This window comes from Rattus rattus, chromosome X (genome assembly GCF_011064425.1).
Source record: "Rattus rattus isolate New Zealand chromosome X, Rrattus_CSIRO_v1, whole genome shotgun sequence".
Lineage (NCBI taxonomy): Eukaryota > Metazoa > Chordata > Mammalia > Rodentia > Muridae > Rattus > Rattus rattus.
Genome location: NC_046172.1, coordinates 96,007,620 through 96,015,201, shown reverse-complemented (window position 1 = coordinate 96,015,201; position 7,582 = coordinate 96,007,620). Strand labels below are relative to the sequence as shown.

Sequence of the window (7,582 nt, the reverse complement as noted above, 5' to 3'; positions counted from 1 at the left end):
GGTAGCAGTGGCCGCAACACAAAGTACTAAACAGTATATGATTGTGTCGTTCCTACCCATCAGGCTACAGGTTCCCTCCATGGAACTGTCTGGCAATTTGACTTCACCCACATGGCCACTGTCAAACGTTCCAAGTACCTCCTGGTCTTGGTGGACACCTTCTTGGGGTGAGTGGAGGCATTTCCCACAACTAACAAAAGGGCTCACACGGTCTCTGATCACCTCCTCCGAGAGATCCCCTGATTTGGTGTCCCAGCTCCCTCCAGTCAGACAATGGTCCTGAATTTACTTCCCAAATTTCTCAAATTCTGTCTAAGGCCCTAGACATCCCCTGGCATTTCATATTCCCTACCACCCCCAATCTTCAGGAAAGGTAGAAAGAACCAACCACTCTTTAAAAACCACTCTTGTCAAGCTGTCACAGGAACTTCACCTTGATTGGGTAAAAGTCCTACCTCTGGCTCTTTTCAGACTGTGAGCTCTCCTAAGCAACCTCTCCTCATCTCCCCCTTTGAACTCATGTATGAACATCCAGTCCTAACTCCTGGTCTTTAACCTAAATGCTCTCCCCTCCCAGACCATCTACTCACCCCATTTCTTTCCCACCTTCGTTCTCTCCTGTGGAACTTTGCTGACCACCATCTACCTCAGCCACACACTGTCCCTTGTCCACTGCCTATCAACATTGGAGACCAGGTTCTTCTATCTCCTCCAGATCATCAGCCCTCACCCCTCTCTCCTAAATGGCAGGGCCCCTTTAACGTAATTCTCATGACACCTACGGCTGCTAAAGTGGAGGGACTCTCTCACTGGGTACACCTGTCTCACCTCAAACCTTTCATCCCTCCACCTAAAAACTCATATATATCAACCCTAACAGGACTGTGCTATGTTAAACTCCAAAAGATATGGACCCACTTTGTCCCCAATTCCAGAAAATGAGACTCCACTCCAGCAGCTGCGCTTGCCCACATGGGGTTCGTTTCCATCCAGGGTAGCCCTGACATCTGGAGATTTGAGGTTCAAGAAACCCCCACAGATAAGTCTTTCCAAATATGGTCAGGAAACTGCTCCATGGCTGGATGCCAAGTACTATCCAATTTGCTGTCATCTCTGTATCAGTTATCCCATCTAAATATTATGATCTCTTTACTTGCTTTCTCTTTGACCAGACAAAAGACAATTGTAAAAAGTGGCCAGATGAATATGGGAGCTGTCCATACTGGTCTTGTCAGATACATATGCTAGGATCACGAACCAATCACTTCTTCTATCAACAATGCAAACACTCTTTTTCTACATACAAGACCCACGGAATCCCAGGTGGGAGACAGGAGTTGTTGGTAAGTTCTAACGCAAAAATCAAGAAGGGTCCCCAGTGAGTACTATCTGCATCCAGAGAAAATATGTCTCAATTGTCCAACCTCTAGATATCGGAAAAGTAGGGGAAGTAATCAAACACTCCTCTGAGGTCTTTACCTCCTTGACATCCCTCCTCATACATGGCACTAACTTGTCATTTTGTCTTTTGCTTCAGACCTTGACCTCGACATACCAACTCCTTAATGTCACCCAACCTGGTCGCTTTAAAGATTACTGGCAATGTGTAACCCCCTGAAACTAGCTTGAAATTGCCACTTACAGCCTCTCCGGTGATACTGCCAAGTAATCTTATCTTACCATTTGTCAGCTGCCCCGACTCTGATGTCACCTTGACACCATACCTTTTCTCTATCCCTGATTTTGGTGTGGCAAACTATTTGAAAACATCTGGGAAGGTTCTGTAGGAATGCTAAGCTCCCTAGACTGCAATAGAACCACAACCCTTGATACCCCATCCCTGTAACAATGCCCTGCAGTCCAAAACACATCAATCCTTTCTGGCACCCAGGAATATCATTGCCTACCTGCCAGCTGGTCAGGAGTTCGCACGTTGGTGCTCCTTTTCCCTGAAGTAGGAGTAATCCAGGGAAAAGAGCCCCTGCCAATCCCAGCTGTAGATATGACAGCTGCCCAACATAAGGGGGCAGGTCAGGTGACACCACTCCTGGTGGCTGCAGGGATAGCCATAGGTGCTGGTACTGGAATTGCAGGGATAACTACTTCCATGGCCCATTATAATAAGTTCACTTCTGAGCTTGACATTGTTTTTCAAAAAATGTCTGAAACCATGCTTACAATCCAGAAACAGATTGATTCTTTGGCAGCTGTGGTGCTTCTGAAATGATAGGGTCTGGATATGCTGACAGCTAAAGAAGGTGGTCTTTGCCTGCTCCTCCAAGAAGAATGCTGTTTCTATATCAACCAATCTGGGATAGTGAGAAATAAAATCCAGGAACTACAATCAGACATGCACAATTTCAAGTAAAGTGAGGCCTCCAATTCCTGGATTTTTGAAAACCCTATATGGAAGTGAATACTCCCTTTCTTAATGTCTTTTCTAGTCATCTTCCTGGCATTATTATTCGATCCCTGCCTCATTAATCTTGTTTCTACGTTCCTTCAATGATAAATACAAAAAATTTCTAACCAAACTATTAATCAGTTCCTGTTACAGGATTACCAGCCACTGTCCACTGCAGAACCTGATGTGAACATCTACCAAGCAGACCCAGATAGTAAAAGTCACCCCGAAATTGATGACAGGTCTAGACAGCAGGAAGCTGTTTAAGAGACATGACACCCCTATTCCCCTTTCAACATCGGCTTCCTCTCCCCCTTTTTTCTTCTCTTTATGATAAGAAAAAGGAATGTATGTTGATCTCAGGATATGGCTTTCACCTCCGAGTCCATCAATGACGTCACCCATAGGCCACAGGGACCTGAGTATCTGTTGCCATGGCAATGACCATACATTCCCAGCTTTACCTCCCACCTTTACCAGAGAGCAGTTACATCATAGTCTAAAATAAAAAAGCAGACCTTCCTTACCTTCCCTTCCTCCTTCTTCTTCTGTCTTCCCCCACTTTGTCTCTTTTGCCCCCTCCCCCCACAATAAACCTCTCCCACATGGAACTGCATTGGCCTGGTGTGGTCTGTCTGTACATGAGCGACAATTTTATCACAACACATATAACTTAGCTCTCCTTCAGTCCTGGCACCTGTTATTTTCTCCATGTTTGGCTGGTAAATCTCCCATACTTGATTCTTTTTCAGAGTTACTTTCTCTGCTGGGATGCCATGCCTTTCCTCTCCTGACCTGCTTTATAGGCCATCAGCTCTTTATTGAACCAATCAGAGGCTGATAGACAAGAAGGTTTACAAAATACTGAAATAGGTGATGCTTCATAAAATAACAATACAAAAGTCCAGACCATACTCAACCCTCTGCTGGTACAGAAATCAATATTTGAATAATACAAAGACAACCTTTACACTGTGCACAAGAAGTTTATCCTCCTCTCTGCTTGTAAGCGGCCAAAGGTGACATGTAAAGATGGTTTGCTACTCTCTCAACCCAGAAAACTCCACAAAATCATGCAAATCAAGAGGTTCAAACCTTCGTGTTCACTTTTAGAACATCTGGGAAACTGCCCAGGCCATTGAGGGTATGCATATCCACAAAGCCACCAAGTATGTGAAGGATGTCACTTTGAAGAAGTAATGTGTGCCATTCCAGCAATACAATGGTGGAGTCAGTAGGTGTGCCCAGGACAGTGAGGCTGGACACAAGGATGGTGGCCAAAAAAGAGTGCTGAGTTTTTACTGCACATGCTTAAAAATGCAGAGAGTAATGCTGAACTTAAGGTTTTCAATGTAAATTTTCTAGTCATTGAATACATCCAGGTGAACAAGGCACCTAAGATAAAATGACAAACCTACAGAGCACATGGCCAGATTAACCCATATATGAGCTCCCCCTGCCACATTGAGATGATCCTCACTGAGAAGGAACAGATTGTTCCAAAGCTAGGGGAGGTTGCGCAGAAGAAAAAGATACCCCAGAAGAAGCTGAAGAAGCAAAAACTCGTGGCATAGGAATAAATTCAGCATAAAATCAATGCAGATAAAGTTTTTTAAAAAGAAAGATTATCCCGGTGACATCAACTCTAGGAAAACAAATTTAACTCCTTAAGGTTGTGTGACCAAAGCTAAGCCTTCTTCTCCCTAGTCTCAATTAGGACCATTTGTTATATAGCACTATGAAACTAACACAGTGAACTAAAATAAACCAATCTTGGAAAGATGTGTGGATTCAAAAAAAAAAAAAATAAGGGCACTGAGTAAGGCATATTATCAACTGTCATGGGAGAAATGCACACAAAATAGTTACAACCAGAATGAGGAAAACCATCCTCAAATACAGAATTACCAAGTAGTAAACGTGGAAGAAATTACGAATGTGCCTGTCGATGGCAAAGATTGGCCTGCTTTCTATGCTATGGTATATCATTAATAAGCACTTTATTCTCCTTTTTTAAGAAAAATTGACTGTCTCATAAATACTATCATTCTAATGCTGAAGCCACACCCTACCAAAGGTCATATGTTAAAAGCTTAGTCCATATGCTGATGGTATAGATAGGTTATGGGACTTTTAAGAGTTGGTACACCAGAGAAAGGACTGGAAGAGCTTTAAGGGCTTGAGACATATGAACAAAATCACCAAAGCCAACCAGAGCTTCTAGAGACTAACACTACTAAGCCACCACCCAAAGACTATACATGGACTGACCCTGGGCTCCAACCTCATAGGTAGCAATGAATATCCTAGTAAGAGCACCAGTGGAAGGGGAAGCCCTGGGTCCTGCCAAGACTGAACCCCCAGTGAACTAGACTGTTGGGGGGAGGGCGGTAATGGGGGGAGGATGAGGAGGGGAACACCCATACAGAAGGGGAGGAGGAGGGGTTAGGGGGACGTTGGCCTGGAAACCGGGAAAGGGAATAACAATCAAAATGTAAACAAAAAATACTCAAGTTAATAAAGATTAAAAAAAAAAGAGTTAGTACACATAGGGTTGGGGATTTAGCTCAGTGGTAGAGCGCTAAGCCCTGGGTTTGGTCCTCAGCTCCGGGGTGTGGGGGTGTGGGGGGGAAGAAGAGTCAAAAAAAAAAAAGAGTTAGTACACATGACTCAGCTAAGCCTTTTCCTCTTCTTGTTTCCTAGGTCATGAGATGAGTAAGATTTGTTCAACCATTCATTCCCTTCAGGATGTGATATGTCACTAAAACCAACTAAAGCTTCCTAATGGGAGATAAGAAATGTTTCTTTTCCAACATCTCAATTGAAACAAATATCTCTAGACTCTCAGGCTTTTTCTGTTGTCTTAGTCTGGGTTTCTACAACGGGGATAAAACACCATGACCAAAAGCAACTTAGGGCGGAAAAAGTTTATTTCAGCTTATACTTCCACAGAACAGTCCATCATCTGTGGGACAGTGAAAGACCCTGGTTCCTGTTTGAAGCCCTAGTGACCCTGAAGGGATGGTAGGCGTTTCACCTGACCCCCAAGAAACCAGGCCGATCACTAGGCTGCAGCCTTCCATAGATTTGTGGCCATCAGTCACATAAAGACAATGCCCCAAGCCCCTTCACAGGTAGAGGATGCGACCATAGGTCACATAGGGTCAAGACACATCTCCATTATAATGAGGTACCTAAAGGCCTGGAGGATCAGCCAATGAATTTCCCTTCCCAGACACTCTTCCCTGCAAAAGGTATTTAATCTCAGTCCTGCTCTGAGAAGTGGGATACAGTTTTACGCATCCATCTTCCGTCATGACAATAAATGCCTTGAAAACATGTACTTATCTCCTTTTATCAGGATCTGCCATGGGGAACCACAGAGAAGCCCTTCGAATAAAGAGTTGCTTTCTAATCTCCCAAAGAAGGTCTCCCTGCTCTCCCAGTTGCCTGCCACTAGGCTCAAGCACGCTGCTATCCAGCCAAAAGACTCCCCTCAGGACCAGCTGCAGTGCCCACTTTTCCCCCTCAGGTCCGGGCTAGATCCATCCCCAAGAGCCCCCATTCCGTTCTCAGCAATTGCAAGGCACTCCAGCGGTGCCTGAATGCCCAAGAGCCAGAGAATCAGATGGCCCTTGTGTCCTTGCAGTCCTGGGGAACACCCCCCTCCTCTGGCTGTACCATGCCTCAGAACTCTTTTCCTTACCCACAGTGGTGTCCTGGGTCTTCTGATAGCCGGACATTCGCAGTGGTGTGGGGTAACAGCATTCAAACTTCCTGCTTCCTGCCTCCCAGAGCAGCCTGAGCCCTGTGGCAGAGCAGATGCAGGACCCTACTAATCCTATAGTCATCCAGGAAAGTCAGTAGAGAAGCTTGAAGCAGGCACGTAGAGTCAAGAGCTGACAGAGGACATGCAGGGGTCCTACTTTCTGGCTTGCTCTTCAGGGCTTGCTCATTCTGCTTTTTAATTGCATATAAGACCACCATCCCAGGAGTGCCATCACCCATGGTAATCTGGTCCCTGTCATATCAATCACGAACAAAAAAAAAAATTAACTACGATCTTGCCCATAAGCCAATCTTGTAAGAATGTTTCCTCAACTGAAGTTCTCTCTTCTCCATTAATTCTAGACTATATCAAGTGGACATAAAAGTAGCTAGCATACATGTCAAGGATGAACACCTGAAAAAGCATAGCCCGTTGAGTGTGCCTTGCTACTAGACTGCATATTCTTCTGTAAAATACATTCATTCATGGATCTTTGAATGCCAATATCTGCCCCTTGAGCCCTAAACATATTACTTTTTGTAGAAATCTTGGATCTATAAGGGATCATTGCAAGCCTCAGTACCCATTGGGAATATTTTCTTCAGAATAGGAAGCCCAAACCAACCTTCGACTTTTAAGTAAATACGCACACCACCACCACCACCACCACCACCACCACCACCACCACCACCACCACCACCACCACCACCACCACCTTTTGTGTGTTTATGTTGAATGCAGAAGATGTACTCTTGAAATGTTCATAATTTTCTTCTTTCACCTTCTGAAATTGTCCAGACTTACTCTTCCATTGGTAGAAAATATTTACTAGCCCTCTTAAGTATCCTCTGTCTGTCTCATCTATTCTCTATTCTATTTCCCCACTCCCTACGCCTTTTTCTTTTTGTTTCTATTTGATATTTTTTGACACAGGTTCTCTCTATATAACCTAGGTTGCACTAAATATCCAATATTCCTGACTTGATGCTCAGATTATTAAGATTATAACATAGTCAGCCCTGACATTTTTTAAATTCACAGACTTGATAGAACCAGTAGTTAGTTCTTCCAACAACCTTGTGGTGCTCAAGTTCCCTCTAGCAACTACACAGATATTCTGGATAATGTTCAACTTCAAATTTTAACCCCTGGACTTCAGGCATCCCTCAGTACAAGTAAAAAGGGAACAACGATGGGGTTACCAGCACAGACTAGGTATGTTAGGATTCCAAGGCCATTTACCAGGAACTCTTTTTATTAAACCAATTCTCCTTTTTTATACTATTTTGTCAATTCAGTAACAGACCTGAAATTTGTCTCTGTTATATTTCATCTCTTTATGATCAATTATTTGAAGTATTTTTAAATGTAACAAATACTTGTATAACACACCTTAGATATCAGACAAA

The 7,582-nt window shown here is 43.8% G+C and overlaps 1 pseudogene; it reads left to right on the top strand.

Moving 5' to 3' along the window:
- Window positions 1-3,436: 3,436 nt before the first annotated feature.
- Window positions 3,437-3,978, top strand: LOC116888970 (annotated as a pseudogene).
- The last annotated feature ends 3,604 nt before the right edge of the window (window positions 3,979-7,582 follow it).